General features: G+C 39.4%; 1 protein-coding gene and 1 long non-coding RNA gene across 4 annotated transcripts in view; one reads left to right on the top strand and one right to left on the bottom strand.

Annotated features, from left to right (window-relative positions):
- Window positions 1-23,708, top strand: part of LOC119067041 (chloride channel protein 2) — a 228,147-nt gene that overhangs the window by 9,717 nt on the left and 194,722 nt on the right. The window lies entirely within an intron of this gene.
- LOC119067058 lies at window positions 12,340-13,014 on the bottom strand. The gene is made up of 2 exons (XR_005085848.1): window positions 12,770-13,014; window positions 12,340-12,701 (listed from the first exon to the last, which is right to left on the bottom strand). It is a non-coding gene; the product is annotated as an uncharacterized LOC119067058 (long non-coding RNA).

Raw genomic sequence — 23,708 nt, forward strand, 5'->3', positions numbered from 1 at the left:
ACATATCGAATTGTGTTGGAGTACCTTGAGTCTACTCTACATTCGTCTAATGCGTCCAATATCGACCATGTTTCCACTGAATCGAAAGCTTTTTCGAAGTCTATGAATAGCAAGACTATGTCGATGTGGTATTCACGACACTTCTCAATAAGCGTTCTCATCACCTGCAAATGGTCGTTTGTGCTGAAACCAGATCTGAAAGCAGCTTGTTCAACAGGTTGGTAGAAGTCGAACTTGTTAGTGTTCCTCTTCGTAATTATTTTCATAAACAACTTGTAGAGTGTTGACATTAGGCTTATGGGTCGGTAATTTTCCAGCTTTGTTATGTCTCCTTTTTTATGCAGCAATGTAATTACCGCATTTTCCCAGGCTTCTGGTACTTCTTCCCATTGGAGACATTGATTAAACAAAGCCGTGATTGCCTTTAATAATGAGTCTCCACCTAGTTTAATGGCTTCCACTGGAACACCATCTTCTCCGGGAGACTTTTTGTTTTTCATCTCGGCTACTGCAGCTTTGACTTCATCAACAGTTATGTCGGACATATCCTCCGATCCCACGTTTCTTATTATTGGTCTATCTTCGGTTTCTTCCGTTGGGCTCTGTCTTGCTGAAGAAAACAAATTCTCATAAAATTCTGTTGCAATGTTTAATATCGCATTTCGATCCGTTTGGATCGTTCCTGTTTTGTCTCGTAATTTGAAGATTTCTTTTTTGGCGTTTGTCATTTTTCTCCGTAGGACTTTCATATTGCAGTTAGCTTCAATTATGTTTTGAGCCAATTGGACATTATATTTTCTTTCATCTGATCTCCTTGCTTTGTTGATACTTTTAGACAGGTTCCGGTATTCCACCGAATCTCGTCCTCCGTTTTTTACCAACTCTGCTCTGCTTGCGATCAGGTCTAATGTTTCTCTGCTGAGTTTTGATTCTTTCCCTTGGACGGATTTGCATTTGGATTTCATGAAACCCATTATTGTATCGACGATTTTGGTATTCAATTCGTCCAATGTTTCACATTGATTGTTGACGTTATCTAATTCGGCAGTCATTTTCGTAGCAAATTCTTCATTTTGTGTGTAAAGCCGTTGTACGTCAATCCTTTCACTTTTCTGAACTAGTTGTGATCTTTGAAATCTGGTATTTAACGTGACTCTTGCACGAACCATTCGGTGATCACTACCGGTTGAAAAATTGTTTAGGACCGTAACGTTCTTAACGGTTGACTTACAGCCAGTTATGATGTAATCGATCTCATTTTTCGTTACACCATCTGCACTAGCCCAAGTCCATTTCCGTTGAGGCTTTCCTGCAAAAAATGAATTCATTGCGTACAAATTGTGTTGCTGTAAGAAGTTGAGTAAAGTATTTCCACGCTCATTTCTTTGGTCGTTGCTAAAACTACCAACAGAAACTTCGGAGTCTTCTTCTCGTTTTCCCAGCTTCGCATTGAAATCACCGATTAGATATTGGTAATGTGAAGGGTTTTCGTCCAGAGCTTTCTCGACATCTTCATAGAATCTTTCTACTTCTTCGTCATCATGGGTGGACGTGGGTGCGTAAACCTGAATTAATTTGACACTGTATCTGTTATTTATCTTCAGGCTTACGTATATCACTCGATCGGATATGCTTTTCGTGTGAATTATGCGATCCGACCACCGCTTGTTTATGAACAATCCGACACCGTGCATCAGCATCTGACTGTCACTTCCTCGGTAGAAGAATGTATGCCCTGATTGTAATTTCAGGCATTCCTCTCCAGGTTTTCTCACTTCGCTCACTCCCACAACATCCCATTTTATCTTTTCTAGCTCTTCTTCCATTTCTTGCATTTTTTGTCTTGACGACAATGTTCTGGCATTATATGTGGCAATGTATAATTCGTTATGGCTTCGTTTGAAGGTTTTTAGCATTAAAACACCACGCTTGCTACTGCGGGTTGGTGAGTATGAAAGCTTTACTTTGCTCGCCCCCGGTAATCCTCGAGCTCTGACCCGCACATTTCTGCACGTTCCGGGACCACCGTGCCTATCAAAGTGCACAGTGCCCGACGGGGTAGTGTTACTCTTTTTGAACATTCTTTTCCATAAAGCTTTGCCCATTCTTTTGAACCTATCTGAGCAAAAGGTTATTCGTCCTTTAAAAGCTTAACCTAGTAGCTAATAAGAATTCTGGGATCGTTCTATCCTTTGGCTTCCTGATCGTGTTGTTTCACCTCAACGTTGGTCCCTTAACCCCAATTCTTTCGGCTTCCAGCTCACGATTCATTCAACCTTAAGATTGATCTATCTAATCCTATCTTATCTACTGCTACGTCCTCGTTAAACTTCATTCCCTCCACTCTTTTTCAAACTGGCTTGGGACAGTCTTTGGCGGTGTTAATTAGGGTTTTAGCAACGACCAAAGAAATAAGCGTGGAAATACTTTACTCAACTTCCTACAACAACACAATTTGTACGCAATGAATTCATTTTTTGCCGGAAAGCCTCAAAGGAAATGGACTTGGGCTAGTGCAGATGGTGTAACGAAAAATGAGATCGATTACATCATAACTGGCTGTAAGTCAACCGTTAAGAACGTTACGGTCCTAAACAATAAACAAATAATAAACAACAAATAATTTTTACCAAATTTTTACCAGATTTTTTTGGTAAAATTTTGGTTGTTTATAGTCAATTTTTTTTTGGTAAAAATTATTTGGCAGATGATGAGAAAAACTAAGCCAGCTTGTTTGAACTAAAATTGGGTGTAAAATTTAATTTTTGCGTAACGAAGCTGAAAGCGTCAACTCTAGCGATATCATTCATTTTAGAAATTGTACTTCAAAGACTGCGTCACACTTTTCTCGAAGAGATTTTTGTTGGGATATCAGTCGTTTTAGAAGTTTTAGAACACTGCTTTTTATAACAGTTTATAACAGAAAATCGAAAATTTGACGAAAATCGAAAATTTGACGAAATTCGAAAATTTGACGAAAATCAAAAATTTACCGAGATTCGAAAATTTGACGAAATTCGAAAATTTGGCAAAATTCGAAAATTTGGCAAAATTTGAAAATTTGGCAAAATTCGAAAATTTGACGAAAATCTAAAATTTTCTTTCCTACTCGAAAAACTCTGAGACTTTGCCGAAGAAAGTAATTCTCTATCTGCCACCATTCAAGAAATGCCTCTAAAAACATAATTGACCCACCCATTTCCAACTTTCGACATTTTTCACATATGCCCCTCTGTTCTACTCGTAAAACTCTGAGACTTTGCCGAAGAAAGTAATTCTCTATCTCTCATATCCCAAAAAAATATTAGTCCTTTCATCCTACACTCGAGTAGCTCAAAATTTGGTCACTCTAATCACTCTAGCTCAAACGAATCTGCCACGATTTTTTAATTTTTTTTGTTCGAATCGTGTTACGAATACCTTTCATTTGATGCGTCGCACGCCTCTGTAGGTTTCAATACAGCTAAGCTACAGCCGAAAACGCGTTCCCGACCCTCGAAAACCACACTCAGAAACCACTTCGAGGCCAATAAAACAAAATTCTGCTTTTTCCTGGGGTAATGGCGTATCACATTTTCATTTTTATGCCCACCCTGAGGTTCCTGCAAAATTTCATGGAGATTGGCTGACTAGTTTCCGAGATCGACTGTCGATAGATAGACAGATAGACAGATAGATAGAAACATACAGAGTAAGTTGAAAGATTTTGATTGTTGAATTGTGTTGAATTGGAAGCAGACGGTAAAAGGTACATGTCGTTGGCACCCCCACCATTCAGTGCTGTTTTAGGATTAGACCTATCATTTAGTGCTAGTTTAGTGCTGTCGAATGAGCCCTCACTCGAGTTTGGTGCTGTTCAGGGACCAAAGAAAAATGTGTCTGAAAGTATGCCATATGTCATTTTCGACATTTGACTACGGATGGGTACGAAACATATTGGAGTGTATACTTACATTTTTGTGCTCATTTAGTGCTGGCGAATGAAACCGGTCCCGAGTTTGGTGCTGCCTGTTGAAAGAAGTTATCCAACTTTTTGTTACAAAAGGCATGTCGTTTTTGGGGTTTTCTTCTTCTTCTTTTTCAGCCTGTTTCTATCCACTGCTGGATGTAGGCCTCTCCAACTTCTTTCCATTTCGTATGATCCATTGCCATTTGCTTCCAGTTTGTACCTGCAATATTCTTAATTCCGTTTGTCCATCTCTCTGGTGGTCTACCTATAGCTCGTCTTTTATATGGTCGCCAGTTCATGATCTTTTTGGTCCAACGTTCGTCTGTCCTTCTTGCAATATGTCCTGCCCAGCTCCATTTCAGAGATGCTATTCTTTCCATGACATCAACGACCCTGGTTTGTTGTCGAATCCATTGATTCGTCATTCAGTCTCTGAGTGTTATTCCAAGCATACTCCGTTCCATGGCTCTTTGTGTCACTCTCAATTTATCTTCGGATGCTTTCGTTAAAGTTAATGTTTCCGCTCCATAAGTGAGCACTGGAAGGACACAAGTGTCGAAAACTTTGCGTTTCAGACTATTATTCATTTTGCTTCTGAAAATTAGTCTGAGTTTTCTGAACGCTGCCCATGCAAGACCAATCCTACGTCTTATTTCTGCAGTTTGGTTGTCCAGACCTAACTTCAGTTTATGTCCTAGATATACATGCTGTCGACTCGTTTAATGACAGTGTCACCAATTTTGATTTCTCTATCGTCCCCGATGTTGGTCATGACTTTTGTTTTCGATAAGTTCATCTTGAGGCCAACTTTGCTTGCCTCTTCACTTAACTGTTGTAGCATAAGCTGAGCCTGACCTAGATTCGCTGCTATCGGTACAATGTCATCAGCGAAGCGGAGATTGCTCAGGCACTCTCCATTTATCTTTATTCCCATTTTACTCCAGTTTAACTTCTTAAAAATACTCTGCAGAATCGCCGTGAATAATTTCGGTGAAATAGTGTCACCCTGCCTTACACCTCGGCCAATTCTGAATTTCTCCGTGCTCTTATGAAGTTTTATACATGAAGCACCCACATCCACCCATGATGACGAAGAAGTAGAAAGATTCTATGAAGATTTCGAGAAAGCTCTGGACGAAAACCCATCACATTACCAATATCTAATCGGTGATTTCAATGCGAAGCTGGGAAAACGAGAAGAAGACTCAGAAGTTTCTATTGGTAGTTTTAGCAACGACCAAAGAAATGAGCGTGGAAATACTTTACTCAACTTCCTACAGCAACACAATTTGTACGCAATGAATTCATTTTTTGCCGGAAAGCCTCAAAGGAAATGGACTTGGGCTAGTGCAGATGGTGTAACGAAAAATGAGATCGATTACATCATAACTGGTGTCCGTGTTACGGCGATTGGTCCGACGATTGAAAGCAAAGAACTCAATTTGTTTATCAGAGTTTTATTTTACAGGAAAATAGTTAGCTTCAAATTCTGTAAATTAAATTTAAGATCCGGTCAAAAGAGAAAATCATTATTTTACATCAAACTTCTTACTTTTAGTACTTTCAGACCAAACCAAAATAATCAGTAAAACGTGTTTCATCTGTGCGACTCAATCATTCGAATCCTTTGAATTAAGAAAAGAAATTGTAAACATCCACGACTAACTCAAAGAACAGTAAAATCTTACTTATTCGTACTGGACGAATTAGCAAATTCCAAATTCGAAAACCGAGCTTGAACACCTGACTTGATGTCTAAACAATGAAAAGAAACCTCGATTGAAATTACTTGAGAAAAAACATCCGTAATCATCGCAACTTACATAGGCAATCGTTGCCAATTAATGAAAACAACGCACGAAACACCTTACTGATTGTTTAACACAGAATAAATTTTGAATTAATAAAAACGTAAAAATGGATTGCAAACTTTAGATTAATTGAAAGCGCACAAGCGCATCTATCAAGAGCAACTTTCGTAATATTATACTTCCGCACAATTGTCAAGATGACAACCAGTAGGCTCAGTGATGTCATCAGTATCAGCGTTGTCGAACATTTCGGACATTCTGGACCCCGTTAAATGATTCGGAGAATTCATCTTAACTTGTCGCGGTTCCGCCACATCCAAAACCACCAAATGAGAGACTGGTCGTCGAAATATCGCACCAGTAGCAGTGCGAACTCGAGCACTTCGAACTTGACCCGAATCGTTGAACGTTTCAATAACAATTCCCTTGAGCCAAGTATTGCGTTGAAAATTAGGATCAGCAAGCAAAACGAAATCACCAACTTGCAAAGGTGTGACCTTGTTCAACCATTTTGTCCGTGTAACCAACGTAGGAATATATTCGTCGACGAACTTCCTCCAAAATTTGTCGGTCATGGCTTGAACAGCTTTCCAATTATTACGCAACAAATCAGCATCAACAAATTGCCCCGGCGGTTTACTGCCATTGGACGACCCAAGTAGAAAATGATTGGGCGTCAAAACTTCATCGTGCGGTGAATCCAATGAAACGTAAGTCAAAGGACGCGAATTGACCATATTTTCGATTTCGATGAACAAGCTTAACAGCATTTCGTCAGTAGGATAACGAACAGTAAGAACTTCATCCAAACACGTCTTGACAATGCCGACCATTCGTTCCCAAATGCCACCCATATGTGCTGCGGTGGGAGGATTGAAAGACCATTCAATGTGATCCGTAGCAAAATCTTCTTGTATCTTTGTCCGATCCAACTTATCTATCTCGTCCCGTAGAGTGTTATTGGCACCATGAAAATTGCTACCATTGTCGACATGAATCTTCTTGGGCGTACCCCTACGTCCAATAAAGTTGCGAATGCACATAATGCAGGAACTTGTGTCCATAGAATGAGCAACTTCCAGATGAATAGCACGAGTCGTCAAGCAGGTAAAAAGAGCACCCCAACGTTTCGGGTTACTGCGATTAACAACAACTTTTATCGGTCCAAAATAATCGATTCCGACATATGTGAATGGTCGAGTGAAAACTGCAAATCGTTCGCGTGGAATTGATCCCATTTCCGGAACACGAGGAACTGATGCATCATTCTTGCACTTTTGGCAATTGTTCCGTATAACTTTCAAAAGAACTCGTAACTTTGGAATCCAAAATTTTTGCCTTATTTCGTTAAGCACCGTCTGATGATGCAAATGAAGATACTTGCGGTGATACCAATCGACAACCAAATGCGTTACATAATGATCTTTAATCAAAATTATCGGTCGCCGAACCGATTCAGAAATCGTATGCGCTTTGTCTAGCCGACCCATGACACGAAGAACACCAGAATCGTCCAAATACGGTGAGCACATACGAATTGGACTCGTTTTGTCAAGCTGTTTGTATTTATCCATGGAGACGGTTTGATTCCAACGAATTATAGAGATTTCCTCTCGAAAACAGTCGTATTGAACTTGAGCAAACAAACGACATTCTGCTGACAGCAATTCATCACTTGACAGTACACCAAGACGGCGTTCTGATTGTTTCGTCTTGACATTTGAAACAAACCGCAAAACATATGCCATAGTCCGGACCAACCGTTGCCAATTAGAAAATCGTTCGTATTCAATGAACTTGTTTACTGGAACTTCCACATGTGTCAACAAATAATACGGCCGAACTTCTTCAATTGTCGTGAAATCAGGTTCGTCCAATTCAAACGAAAAATTGGAATTCGAATGTCGCAAAAATTCGGGACCACGAAACCAGCGGGATGTGGAACGTAACTCTGGCAAATCCTTAGTTTTAGTCGCATCGTCAGCAACATTAAATTCGGAAGGAATCCAGCGCCATTGAGCATTAATTTTCGTCTCCAAAATCTCTCCAATACGGAATGCAACAAACTGCGAATAACGTCGTGGTTCCGTTGACAACCAATATAAAACAGTTTTCGAATCGCACCATATCGTTGTCTGTTCAACCTCCAAATCCGAATGGCTGTGTAAAATACTCTCGGCAAATCGTTTACCAAGAATTCCACCTTGTAATTCCAAACGCGGAACAGAAATTGGCTTAATCGGAGCGACTCGTGACTTTGCACCAATCAGGCAACTGTCAACTCCATTGGCATCTTCAACTCGAAAATATGCAACTGATGCATATGCCTCCAGGCTTGCGTCAACAAAAACATGTAATTGAATCGAAGTCGGTTTGTTAGGTGACATACGTGGTGAGTACAAACGAGAAATGTGTAGAGATTCCACTTGCTTCAAATATTCGAGCCAACGTAACCACTTTATTGCTAATGCTTCAGGAATCTGTTCGTCCCATGTGATGTTTGTAATCCAAATCTCTTGCAAAATCACTTTGGCATGTATCAGCAAATGTGTCAGAAAACCCAACGGATCAAAAACTGACATTAAAGTTCGAAGCACATCTCGTTTCGTTGGACGATATCCATCTGTCAAGTCTTGCACTTTCAGGAACCGAAGTGAATACGTGAATGTGTCTGTATTCGTATTCCAATACATTCCCAAAATTCTTTCAACATTGATGTCCAGCTTGTCAACCAAAATTTTGTCACTGAATTCAGGACTTCCATTAATCACCTCCAATACTTCACGATCATTTGATATCAAATTGCGTAAATCAAAATTTGCATGTCGGTGAATAAATTGTACGTCTTTGATCAGCTGAACCGCAGAATCTACGTCGTGAGCTCGTTCAATCATGTCGTCCACGTAATGATTTTTCACTATAGCCTCGACAGCCTTTGGATATCGTTGTTGAAACGACTCAGCATTTTTGTTCTTCACGTATTGCGCAATAGCCGGCGAGCATGTTAAACCAAACGGTAAAACTTTCACAACAAACACATCGGGTTTCTTTGATACGTCGCCATCTCTCCACAAAAATCGCTGTGCGTCTTGATCCTTTGAATTCACAAAGACGCGATGAAACATTTCAATAATGTCCGTACTTAGACCAATCCTTGCTTCACGAAAACGACGCAGAATGTCCGGAAGGGGAACCAATTGATCAGGTCCAGGTAACAATTGCGAATTTAGCGACACCCCATTGACTTTTGCAGCACCGTCCCATACCAAACGTAACTTTTCGGGTTTCTTGGGATTAAAGACAGGAAAAACTGGCAAATACCAAGTGCGTGGGCCTTGCAACTGTTGCTCTTCGAACGATAGCTTCCGGATATATCCTTTATCGAGAAAATCTTTGAAGTAGTTGATTATACGGTCCGACAAAATTGGATTTTTCTTCATCTTCGATTCGACACACTCCAATCGACGAAGAGCCATATCGTAACTCTTTGGCAATGTGATATCGTTTGCCTTCCACAATAAAGCTGTCTCGTAGTGCTGATCGATCTTCACAGTTGATGCATCCATAATGCTTCGGGCTCTCATAATTGTTTTTGATTCAACGACGGAATCTGTGACTTGCACACCAAATGCCTCCAATGAAAAAAAATCCTTTACCAACTGATGAAGACCGTGATACGATCGCTGGCAATCGCACATATTCAGGCTGAATTTGTTTGAATTTAAAATTCTTCTATCATTCGGTCCTTGAACGACCCATCCAAGCCGTGTTTTACAAGCAATCGGTTGTTCCCAGGTGCCCTCGATTGTCTTCAATGACACCATCAATTTTGAATATCGCAGACCTATGATCATTTGCGGAGTCGCATTATTGTATGGAGTGATCGGAATGCCATCGAAATATGGATATTTTGCAAGCCAATCTTTGGGTATTGATTGTGTTGGCAACTTTAGATTCTTGACAGTGCGCACATCGTCGAGTAGAAACTTTTCAGCGCCGTCATGTACACCACTGATTTGTAACGAAATTCGACTAGAATCTGTTTCCAATTGCGTTTCACCAAATGACCATTTTACACATAAACTTTCTCGGGTGCCTTGCAGACCAAGTTTCTGAGCAATAGGAAATTCCAAAGTTGTTAAATTGGATCCATCATCAAAATATGCGTAAATGCGTATCCACTTGTCGTTGAAATATAACTTAACCGGAACAATCCGAAATATTTCTGGATAAGTCAAAGTTGAAGCAATTCCATTCATCGAATTACAGACTTTCTTTTGAACCACTTCACTTGTAGCAGCCGCTAATTCCACCTTCTCCTTTGCTTTGGAATCATTGTGCAGTAAAACGTGATGAAAAAAATCACAGCCAGCAACACCACACGTAACTTTTTGATTGCAATTAAAGTATCGATGATTGCCTAAGCAACAACCGCAAATATTGTTGCTTTTTATCAGTCTCCACCTTTCTTGTCGAGTCATCTTCTTGAACTTTTCACAAAAAGCCAATTTTTTGCAGACATTTCGATTGCACGCAGGACACTTCTTTTGGTTTTTTGTCACTGCACCAGAATTTGATGAAACTTGCATCACGGGCTGGAGCGAATTTGTTGAATTGATGTAATTCGCTGTCTTGTTATCATCCTTTCGTATTTTCTTATCAGCTTGTGAATCAGGAACTGTTGTAACGACGTCACTGGCAACCGTAGCCAAAGCGTACAACCAATCCGCCAGTGTTGACAAATTGACATCAACAACGGTTTGTTTATAAAATGCCCAATTGAGCTTAACTTGCGTAGGCAGTTTTTCGACTAGATCCTTCAACATTGACGGGTTTCGCAGATGTTCGACAGAATTAAATGCTTTTATTGTCGAACATAAATTCTGAACAGAAATCGCAAATTTGACTAGCGATTTCAAATCATCAGATTTCGGTGGAGTCGTTTTGTTGATTTCATCCAATAGCGTTTGAATTATCAATTCAGGTCGACCAAACATAAGTCGTAATGTTTCCATAAGCCCAGGAACTGATTCTGGATGTAGCAATAATCCTTGAACAGCGTTTAATGCGTCACCTTTCAAACATTCTAAAAGGCGTGACAAATTTTCGGCATTGGTGAGCCCGCATGAAATTGTAGCATTCACAAATGCACTCTCGAACATTTGCCACTTCGTTGGCTCGCCAGAATATGCAGGATAACTTTTGTTCATTGTATGACGAGACGCTATCTGACTTCGTGTCAAATTGACCGATGATTTGCATAGTTTCTTATAATCGACCATACGACCACAAGGATTTTGTATTGGCGGTTGAATGATGACCTGGTTATTCTCTGGTAACTGATTTTCAGGAGAATTATGGACACCTGATTGATCAATTGCTGGCTCATTCACTTGCGTTTGATTCATAGGTGTTTGACTTGTTGTTTGTGGACCAAAATAAAATGGCCGCATCAACTTATTTGACATTTGCTCAGTCGTTTGCGGACGTTTAGTCGATAATCCAAACTGATCATAGTCCATCTTCGGTGGAGCGTTCGTAAATGTTGATGAATAAAATTCACTAAACTTAGGCTTCTTCGTTTCTTGACCCATTTGAAATTCTGTTGCTTGTGGATCGAAATTTGACTTTGCATTGTAGTTAGTGAACGCCTTATTTTGTCCCAATGTTGTCTCAGGAAACTGAAGTCGTGCTGGTTGAATAATCCGCCCTTTCGTCGGTCTCAACTCTTTCACATAAGTAGAGTTAAACTTGTCGCCGGCCTTTGACTGCAATGGCTGCTTCAGAACCTCTGTCTTTTCGAATCGAACGTTGTCATTTATCGGACGATACGAATTCACCGGACTATCCTCATATATACGGAACGGATTAAGTGAGCTAAATTGCTGCTTGGATCCAGACGATTTTTGCCGGACAGCTGCCGACGACGATGCTTGCGGTAGAAACTTTTGATTCAAAGTAAATTTTTCGGCTTCACTCATGGAAATTGAGACATTGTCCACCGTAAACTTGTTAGCTAAATCGTCCGTAAGATCTTGAATGTTTTGCGCCCATTTTAATGTGTCCTCGTACGATGATTTCTCCTCATCAACATTATGCTCGTGTTCACCAAGTTCCATTAACTCGTGAACCGATCCTTCAAGCACTGAATATTTTTTCCGAATATATTCTCGATCCCGCTTTTCACACAACTGCCGTTCTTCTTCTATTCGCTGTATAGCCAGGTCTTTTTCTTTAGTTGATGAAATTGATGTTATCGTAGAAAAACTTCTTGATTTCCGCCAATGAACATTCGGCGATTGATTTTCCTTATCCGCTGACGGTAAAACATTTGTCGTTTTTGTTGTCATTTTTGTTGTTGTCGGAAAAGCGTAAAAACACCGATCACATTTCCATTCACGAAACGCAACAGAGTCATCAACACCAACACACGCATAATGAAACCATCTGTCACAAACGTCGCATTGCACCATTTCATCTGTGTCCAATGCATCACAACACTGGCAGCTTGAGTATTTGTAAACGGTCCTCTCGTTCGACGCCATATTGCTTACGTCATCAAATAAAAAATTTGAAGAATGTCCGTGTTACGGCGATTGGTCCGACGATTGAAAGCAAAGAACTCAATTTGTTTATCAGAGTTTTATTTTACAGGAAAATAGTTAGCTTCAAATTCTGTAAATTAAATTTAAGATCCGGTCAAAAGAGAAAATCATTATTTTACATCAAACTTCTTACTTTTAGTACTTTCAGACCAAACCAAAATAATCAGTAAAACGTGTTTCATCTGTGCGACTCAATCATTCGAATCCTTTGAATTAAGAAAAGAAATTGTAAACATCCACGACTAACTCAAAGAACAGTAAAATCTTACTTATTCGTACTGGACGAATTAGCAAATTCCAAATTCGAAAACCGAGCTTGAACACCTGACTTGATGTCTAAACAATGAAAAGAAACCTCGATTGAAATTACTTGAGAAAAAACATCCGTAATCATCGCAACTTACATAGGCAATCGTTGCCAATTAATGAAAACAACGCACGAAACACCTTACTGATTGTTTAACACAGAATAAATTTTGAATTAATAAAAACGTAAAAATGGATTGCAAACTTTAGATTAATTGAAAGCGCACAAGCGCATCTATCAAGAGCAACTTTCGTAATATTATACTTCCGCACAATTGTCAAGATGACAACCAGTAGGCTCAGTGATGTCATCAGTATCAGCGTTGTCGAACATTTCGGACAACTGGCTGTAAGTCAACCGTTAAGAACGTTACGGTCCTAAACAATTTTTCAACCGGTAGTGATCACCGAATGGTTCGTGCAAGAGTCACTCACGTTAAATACCAGATTTCAAAGATCACAACTAGTTCAGAAAAGTGAAAGGTTTGACGTACAACGGCTTTACACACAAAATGAAGAATTTGCTACGAAAATGACTGCCGAATTAGATAACAATTTTTCAACCGGTAGTGATCACCGAATGGTTCGTGCAAGAGTCACTCACGTTAAATACCAGATTTCAAAGATCACAACTAGTTCAGAAAAGTGAAAGGTTTGACGTACAACGGCTTTACACACAAAATGAAGAATTTGCTACGAAAATGACTGCCGAATTAGATAACGTCAACAATCAATGTGAAACATTGGACGAATTGAATACCAAAGTCGTCGATACAATAATGGGATTCATGAAATCCAAATGCAAATCCGTCCAAGCGAAAGAATCAAAACTCAGCAGAGAAACGTTAGACCTGATCGCAAGCAGAGCAGAGTTGGTAAAAAACGGAGGGCGAGATTCGGTGGAATACCGGAACTTGTCTAAAAGTATCAACAAAGCAAGGAGATCACATGAAAGAAAATATAATGTCCAATTGGCTCAAAACATAATTGAAGCTAACTGCAATATGAAAGTCTTACGGAGAAAAATGACAAACGCCAAAAAAGAAATCTTCAAATTACGAGACAAAACAGGAACGATCCAAACGGATCGAAATGCGATATTAAACATTGCAACAGAATTTTATGAGAATTTGTTTTCTTCAGCAAGACAGAGTCCACCGGAAGAAACCGAAGATAGACCAATAATAAGAAACGTGGGATCGGAGGATATGCCCGACATAACTGTTGATGAAGTCAAGGCCGCAGTAGCCGAGATGAAAAACAAAAAGTCTCCCGGAGAAGATGGTGTTCTAGTGGAAGCCATTAAACTGGGTGGAGACTCCTTATTAAAGGCAATCACGGCTTTGTTTAATCAATGTCTCCAATGGGAAAAAGTACCAGAAGCCTGGGAAAATGGGGTAATTACATTGCTGCATAAAAAAGGAGACATAACAAAGCTGGAAAATTACCGGCCCATAAGCCTATTGTCAACACTCTACAAGTTGTTTATGAAAATCATTACGAAGAGGAACACTAACAAGTTCGACTTCTACCAACCTGTTGAACAAGCTGCTTTCAGATCTGGTTTCAGCACAAACGACCATTTGCAGGTGATGAGAACGCTTATTGAGAAGTGTCGTGAATACAACATCGACATAGACTTCGAAAAAGCTTTCAATTCAGTGGAAACATGGTCGATATTGGACGCATTAGACGAATGTAGAGTAGACTCAAGGTACTCCAACACAATTCGATATGTGTACAAAAATGCTACTTCATGTATAAAACTTCATAAGAGCACGGAGAAATTCAGAATCGGCCGAGGTGTAAGGCAGGGTGACACTATTTCACCGAAATTATTCACGGCGATTCTGCAGAGTGTTTTTAGGAAGTTAAACTGGAGTAAAATGGGAATAAAGATAAATGGAGAGTATCTACCGATAGCAGCGAATATAGGTCAGGCTCAGCTTATGCTACAACAGTTAAGTGAAGAGGCAATCGAAGTTGGCCTCAAGATGAACTTATCGAAAACAAAATTCATGACCAACATCAGGGACGATAGAGAAATCAAAATTGGTGACACTGTCATTGAACGAGTCGACAGCTATGTATATCTAGGACATAAACTGACGTTAGGTCTCGACAACCAGACTGCAGAAATAAGACGTAGGATTGGTCTTGCATGGGCAGCGTTCGGAAAACTCAGACTAATTTTCAAAAGCAAAATGAATAATAGCCTGAAACGCAAAGTTTTCGACACTTGTGTCCTTCCAGTGCTCACTTATGGAGCGGAAACGTTAACTTTAACGAAAGCATCCGAAGATAAATTGAGAGGGACACAAAGAGGCATGGAACGGAGTATGCTTGGAATAACACTCAGAGACAGAATGACGAATCAATGGATTCGACAACAAACCAGGGTCGTTGATGTCATGGAAAGAATAGCATCTCTGAAATGGAGCTGGGCGGGACATATTGCAAGGACAGACGAACGTTGGACCAAAAAGATCATGAACTGGCGACCATATAAAAGACGAGCTATAGGTAGACCACCAGAGAGATGGACAAACGGAATTAAGAATATTGCAGGTACAAACTGGCAGCAAATGGCAATGGATCGTACGAAATGGAAAGAAGTTGGAGAGGCCTACATCCAGCAGTGGATAGAAACAGGCTGAAAAAGAAGAAGAAGAAGAAGATACATGAAGTAGCATTTTTGTACACATATCGAATTGTGTTGGAGTACCTTGAGTCTACTCTTTTCGAAGTCTATGAATAGCAAGACTATGTCGATGTTGTATTCACGACACTTCTCAATAAGCGTTCTCATTACCTATGTAAATGAGAAATACATGTGTGCGATGTTTGCGGCGTGTGAGCCGTCCCTTTGCGTACCTCAGTTTTGTTCGCATTTACGAAAAAATGATCATACGTTTACTTGACAGGTTGCAAACAATAGCACACATGAAAGGCCTTTTATAACACGTGCTCTTTTGTCAAGTAAACGGATGAACCAAACGGACAAGTCTGAATTCAGCTTTAAAAGTAAAATAACGAAAACTGCACATTCTAAGCAGCACATAAATTGCATCAATTTATATGGACGATGGACTTTTGCGCGGAGAAATGTAATATTGTGTGCAAGTAAAAATAATAATTTGAAAAAAGAAAGAAAATCAGTTTTATTTGCATACAATATTACTTTCTCCGCGCAAAAGTCCATCCTTCATATATACACAAAATGTAACATTTCCCCGCGCAAAAGTCCATGGTTCATACGCAAAAAAAAAACAATTTGCTCCTCCGCGCAAAAGTCCATGATTCATACACAAAATGTTGCAAAAGCCCATCGTCCATAAAATGTTACATTTCTTTTGTTTCCATCGACCATAATTTATACACGGAAGAACACGCAATTATTGTGTATAATGTTATGCGTTGTGTTCTTCCGTGTATATATTATGGTCGATGGGCTTTTGCAAAATTTTGCGTATGAAGCATGGACTTTTGTGCGGAGAATGTTACTTTTGTGTGTGTGGAGGATGGACTTTTGCGCGGAGGAGCGAATTGTTTTTTTTTGCGTATGAAGCATGGACTTTTGCGCAGAGAATACAATTGTGTGTGAGAAAAGTCTATATAAGCCGGTTGCAATGTGTATCTGTACTGTAGTTACTCGTTGACTACAGCCCAATCAACTGCTAAAAAAAAATTGTTTTCCGTAAATTCAAAGAGTATAACAATAGAGTCACACGAAAGTTGTGACCACAACGTATTTAAAAGACATTGCGAGTCTTGCCGGACCAAAAAATACCTTGAACAAGCCTTTAAGTATTTGAAGGAAATCGTGGAGGCTTCGATTCGAATCCGGCGTGTTGGCATAAGAACCAAAGTCGATCTGCACACCGTATGCACATCCGGGAAGACCCACGTTAGATCCTATGAAATCTTACGGCGATACAACCGTGAGATGCCTGATCAATTTGATTGTAATTGCAAAGGAAACTTGATGACCAAACGCAGACGGCAAACATTGAATTTTAGACGTGTAGTTTGCTTCCATTGCACGTCAAGAGTCAAGAGTTGCACGGTTTGCAGAAGAAAGAAGAAATTGAAGCCGTTTTTAAAAGATCGAAGTATGTGGTGGAAGCATCGTCCAAAAAAAGAGAGTCGATCTTACATACCATCTGTCAGTCGATGAATTTATAAATTATATATTATATATTATTTATAAATCTTTAATTGAAATCCAGAAACGAAAGATCCAAACCTATTAATAAGTCATGATGTTTGTGTTAGACCCATAATGTTAGACGAATAACTTAACAGGAGGGTATACCATGAATTTGTAAATGAGCACACCCTGAAAATCGAGTCTAGCTACGGCCCTGCTGCTCTACTTGCGATCAGGTCTAATGTTTCTCTGCTGAGTTTTGATTCGTTCCCTTGGACGGATTTGCATCTGGATTTCATGCAACCCATTATTGTATCGACGATTTTGGTATTCAATTCGTACAATGTTTCACATTGATTGTTGACGTTATCTATATCGGCAGTCATTTTCGTAGCAAATTCTTCATTTTGTGTGGAAAGCCTTTGTACGTCAATCTTTTCATTTTTTTTTAACTAGTTGTGATCTTTGAAATCTGGTATTTAACGTGACTCTTGCACCAACCATTCGGTGATCACTACCGGTTGAAAAATTGTTTAGGACCGTAACGTTCTTAACGGTTGACTTACAGCCAGTTATGATGTAATCGATCTCATTTTTGGTTACACCATCTGCACTAGCCCAAGTCCATTTCCGTTGAGGCTTTCCTGCAAAAAATGAATTCATTGCGTACAAATTGTGTTGCTGTAGGAAGTTGAGTAAAATATTTCCACTCTCATTTCTTTGGTCGTTGCTAAAACTACCAATAGAAACTTCGGAGTCTTCTTATCGTTTTCCCAGCTTCGCATTAAAATCACCGATTAGATATTGGTAATGTGATGGGTTTTCGTTCAGAGCTTTCTCGACATCTTCATAGAATCTTTCTACTTCTTCGTCATCATGGGTGGACGTGGGTGCGTAAACCTGAATTAATTTAACACTGTATCTGTTATTTATCTTCAGGCTTACGTATATCACTCGATCGGATATGCTTTTCGTGTGAGTTATGCGATCCGACCATCGTTTATGTATGAACAATCCGACACCGTGCATCAGCATCTGACTGTCACTTACTCGATAGAAGAATGTATGCCCTGAATGTAATTTCAGGCATTCCTCTCCAGGTTTTCTCACTTCGCTCACTCCCACAACATCCCATTTTATCTTTGAAGTGACTATTCGCCCGCGCGGGCGAATAGCATATTATAGACTAATCGCCCGCGCGGGCGAATAGCATATTATAGACTAATCGCCCGCGCGGGCGAATAGCATATTATAGACTAATCGCCCGCGCGGGCGAATAGCATATTATAGACTAATCGCCCCGCGCGGGCGAATAGCATATTATAGACTAATCGCCCGCAAATTCCTTTTTTTATTTTACTAACGCATGCTTTAAGGCTTTCTTAGCTTAGACACGTGGAATCGAATTCGCAAAAAAAAAGCCTAGAGAAAATTATCGGTGACAGTTGTTTTCGTAGTAAAAAAACAACTTCTTTGTTTTCTTCCTTTTACAAAATATGATGCAAAGTGCTTACGATCTCTTTTACAAAATGTGACACATGGAGCTTCACGGAGAAAAAAGCCGAAACCGATTACTTTTGTGAAAAACGTTTTTGTTTTGTGAGAAACGTTTTTTTTTGTGTAAAACGATTCTCGTTTACCTCAAAGAAATATGTTTTGTAGCAAAGGTAAATCTGTTCTCACAAAAATTTTCTCTTTTGGACTAGTTCTGTTGGCCATTTCGCCCGCGCGGGCGATTAGCAACGGCCTTTTATCTTTTCTAGCTCTTCTTCCATTTCTTGCATTTTTTTGTCTTGACGACAATGTTCTGGCATTATATGTGGCAATGTATAGTTCGTTGTGGCTTCGTTTGAAGGTTTTTAGCATTAAAACACCACGCTTGCTACTGCGGGTTGGTGAGTATGAAAGCTTTACTTTGCTCGCCCCCGGTAATCCCCGAGCTCTGACCCGCACATTTCTGCACGTTCCGGGACCACAGTGCCTATCAAAGTGCACAGTGCCCGACGGGGTAGTGTTACTCTTTTTGAACATTCTTTTCCATAAAGCTTTGCCCATTCTTTTGAACCTATCTGAGCAAAAGGTTATTGGCGTCTTTTAAAGGACGTCCTTTAAAAGCTTAACCTAGTAGCTAATAAGAATTCTGGGATCGTTCTATCCTTGGGCTTCCTGATCGTGTTGTTTCGCCTCAACGTTGGTCCCTTAACCCCAATTCTTTCGGCTTCCAGCTCACGATTCATTCAGCCTTAAGATTGATCTATCTAATCCTATCTTATCTACTGCTACGTCCTCGTTAAACTTCATTCCCTCCACTCTTTTTCAAACTGGCTTGGGACAGTCTTTGGCGGTGTTGGGGTTTTGCTTCGTAATTAGAGTTTTTTTAATTTTATGTACTCATTTAGTGCTGGCGAATGAACCCTCACTCGAGTTTGGTGCTGCCAGCTGACCGGAGATATTACCATTTTACCTTAATCTTGACAAATTAATTATCTCACGTAATTTAACAGCACCAAACTCGAGTGAGGGATCATTCGCCAGCACTAAATGAGTACATTATCGAGTACAGGCTTGTCTCACTGTCATTTTTTTCAAAGAATGTCATTGTGAATTCGCAATGACACAATGAAATTCTCAGAAAAATTTGACAGTGAGACAATTGAAATGTCGAAGACTGTACTAAATATAAAACTAAAAAAAAACATTTCGAGCCAAAACCTCTTAAGTGACATGCTTTTCTAACAAAAACTTTGATGACTCCTCTCAACAGGCAGTATTAAAATCGAGACCAGTTTCATTTGCCAGCACTAAACGAGCACTAAATTATAAACCTAAGCCCTAACATGTTTCGAGGCTATTACATCTTAGTATATTCAAATGACATATTTTATGAACTTGAAATATATTTTTTTTCTATTACTAGAGCACAGTAAGTCTTAAGAATGGTACTATTCGTCAGGGGCACTTTTATCACTCATTTCAAACGAGTCAAACAAATTTAAAAATTTTGAGGTATGTTACTGCATACTGAATAGTCATTGAATTGAAGTTCAACATTTTTTTTGGCTTAGTATATAGATACATGAATAGATGATGGAATTTGTTCATGTATTGTCCGTTGACAAGTGGCCACAGTCGCCACAGGCTTAGTGGATTTTGATTTTTGTTTTTCTTTTCACATTTTTTAGTGAGGAGGTAAGACTAATTGCTTATTATTATTATTATTATTATTATTATTATTATTATTATTATTATTATTATTATTATTATTATTCTCCATTCAAAAACATTGAAGGCTCAGAGCCTGTACATGTTTACTTTTAAATCATTTAAATGCTCTTAATCAACTAGAATTAAATCCATTATAAATCAATCAATTACATAGAAAAATAAAACGAAAAAAACAAACAAAAATTAAATCAATAAATCGAAAAAACTAAGAAATTAGTTAAACAAAAAAGAAAAACAAGGCATCAGAACAGTCGGAGCGTTTGCTGCGACTTAGCCCCGTACAACCCGTAATCCAATTTTGTCCGCAACCATTATACGTCCGTAGCCCTAATAAGCTCGGAACCCTAATACGTCCACAACCCTCTAATGCGTATGTTACCAAAATGCAAGTCAAGTTGCGCATTGTCAAATTTACTGAAACTGTTCATTTTTAAAATTGCGCATAGCGCAATTACGAAAGCCCGTACGAAGTACCTTTCAAATAAAACCAACAATTTACGACATTATTTTAGAAACCCAAAATTTTTTGCCAACTTTCCATTGGGTATTCAATTACCTCTCAAATGAAACAAAAACAAGCAAAATCGGTTGAGATTTACTCGATTTATGTGCAAAAAGCACTTAGGGCCGAGTAGCGGCCTTAGTGCAAGGGCCCAAATTTGAAACTTTTTTTGCCATCATTCTATTCGTCATTCAATTATCTCTCAAATGAAACAAAAACTAGCAAAATCGGATGAGATTTACTCGATTTATGTGCAAAAAACACTTAGGGCCGAGTAGCGGCCTTAGTCCAAGGGCCCAAATTTGAAACTTTTTTCGCCACGTTCTTTTCGGTATTCAATTAGACTCCATAAAAAACTAAATCTAGCAAAATCGGATGAGATTTACTCGATTTATGTGCAAAAAACACTTAGGGCCGAGTAGCGGCCTTAGTCCAAGAGCCCAAATTTGAAACTTTTTTCGCCACGTTCTTTTCAGTATTCAATTACCTTCCATAAAAAGCTAAATCTAGCAAAATCGGATGTGATTTACTCGATTTATGTGCAAAAAACACTTAGCGCCGAGTAGCGGCCTTAGTCCAAGGGCCCAAATTTAAAACTTTTTTTCCACCATTCTTTTCGGTATTCAATTAGACTCCATAAAAAACTAAATCTAGCAAAATCGGATGAGATTTACTCGATTTATGTGCAAAAAACACTTAGGGCCGAGTAGCGGCCTTAGTCCAAGGGCCCAAATTTGAAACTTTTTTTGCCATCATTCTATTCGTCATTCAATTATCTCTCAAATGAAACAAAAACTAGCAAAATCGGATGAGATTTACTCGATTTATGTGCAAAAAACACTTAGGGCCGAGTGGCGGCCTTAGTCCAAGGGCCCAAATTTGAAACTTTTTTCGCCATCATTCTATTCGGTATTCAATTAGACTCCATAAAAAACTAAAACTAGCAAAATCGGATGAGATTTACTCGATTTATGTGCAAAAAACACTTAGGGCCGAGTAACGACCTTTGAGCCCTCCCAACAAGCCCACGTTGCATCTTACCCAAAAACAACGTCAATACCTTTCATTTGATATATCACAAGCAGCTATTGCGTGCATATTTCGGTAGATATCGTCGAAAGACTGAAAAACACCTATAGGGCCCTAGCTCTGGAAGGGCCGACCCTACCATGCCCATTTTCGAACTTGACCTTACTTTTGTCGATACCAATCGGGGAAAAAAAGAATTTTGAAAAAAGGTTTACTCTAGCTAGAGGGGTCACGGACGGACGGACGGACGGACGGACGGACGGACATTTTTAGCCCCGTACGAAGTACTGGGGGCTTATAAGATTAATATGCCGTTTGTAACACGTCGAATTGGAAGCAGACAGTAAGGACAAAGCATTTGGTTATGTTCATAGATGACGAATCCGCAATAAAAAAAATGTCCGTCCGTCCGTCCGTCCGTCCGTCCGTCCGTCCGTCCGTCCGTCCGTGACCCCTATAGCTTGAGTAAATCACAACCTTTTTTCAAAATTCTTTTTTTTCCCGATTGGTATCGACAAAAGTAAGGTCAAGTTCGAAAATGGGCATGGTAGGGTCGGCCCCCCCAGAGCTAGGGCCCTATAGGTGTTTTTCAGTCTTTCGACGATATCTACCGAAATACGCACGCAATAGCTGCTTGTAATATATCAAATGAAAGGTATTGACGAGTAGAACAAAGTTGCTGAACATTGTTTTTGGGTAAGATGCAACGTGGGCTTATTGGGAGTGCTCAAAGGTCGTTACTCGGCCCTAAGTGTTTTTTGCACATAAATCGAGTAAATCTCATCCGATTTTGCTAGATTTAGTTTTTTATGGAAGGTAATTGAATACCGAAAAGAACGTGTCGAAAAAAGTTTCAAATGTGGGCCCTTAGACTAAGGCCGCTACTCGGCCCTAAGTGTTTTTTGCACATAAATCGAGTAAATCTCATCCGATTTTGCTAGATTTTGTTCCATTTGAGAGATAATTGAATACCGAAAATAACGTGGCGAAAAAAGTTTCAAATTTGGGCCCTTGGACTAAGGCCGCTACTCGGCCCTAAGTGTTTTTTGCACATAAATCGAGTAAATCTCATCCGATTTTGCTAGTTTTAGTTTTTTATGGAAGGTAATTGAATATCGAAAAGAACGTGGCGAAAAAAGTTTCAAATTTGGGCCATTGGACTAAGGCCGCTACTCGGCCCTAAGTGTTTTTTGCACATAAATCGAGTAAATCTCATCCGATTTTGCTAGTTTTAGTTTTTTATGGAAGGTAATTGAATACCGAAAAGAACGTGGCGGATAAAGTTTCAAATTTGGGCCCTTGGACTAAGGCCGCTACTCGGCCCTAAGTGTTTTTTGCGCATAAATCGAGTAAATCTCATCCGATTTTGCTAGTTTTTGTTTCATTTGAGAGATAATTGAATGCCGAATAGAATGATGGCAAAAAAAGCTTCAAATTTGGGCCCTTGCACTAAGGCCGCTACTAGGCCCTAAGTGCTTTTTGCACATAAATCGAGTAAATCTCAACCGATTTTGCTAGTTTTTGTTTCATTTGAGAGGTAATTGAATACCCAATGGAAAGTTGGCAAAAAATTTTGGGTTTCTAAAATAATGTCGGAAATTGTTGGTTTTATTTGAAAGGTACTTCGTACGGGCTTTCGTAATTGCGCTATGCGCAATTTTAAAAATGATCAGTTTCAGTAAATTTGACAATGCCCAACTTGACTTGCATTTTGGTAACAGACGCATTAGAGGGTTGTAGACGTATTAGGGTTCCGGGCTTATTAGGGCTACGGACGAAATAGGATTACGGGTTGTACGGGGCTAAGTCGCAGCAAACGCTCCGACTGTTCTGATGCCTTGTTTTTATTGCGGATTCGTCATCTATGAACATAACCAAATGCTTTGCCCTTACTGTCTGCTTCCAATTCGACGTGTTACAAACGGCATATTAATCTTATAAGCCCCCAGTACTTCGTACGGGGCTAAAAATATCTAAATCAAATGAATCAAATTAAAATTAAAACTAGAAATTCGTTTAAATAGAAAACAGGGAAAAAAATATCTAGCCAAAGCAGAATAGCGTCTAAGCGCAAGAAACGACGTAGTTGTACTTTCACCAACTGAAGACATAGTCAAGAGATGATCGGAAA

This window comes from Bradysia coprophila (genome assembly GCF_014529535.1).
Source record: "Bradysia coprophila strain Holo2 chromosome X unlocalized genomic scaffold, BU_Bcop_v1 contig_117, whole genome shotgun sequence".
NCBI lineage: Eukaryota > Metazoa > Arthropoda > Insecta > Diptera > Sciaridae > Bradysia > Bradysia coprophila.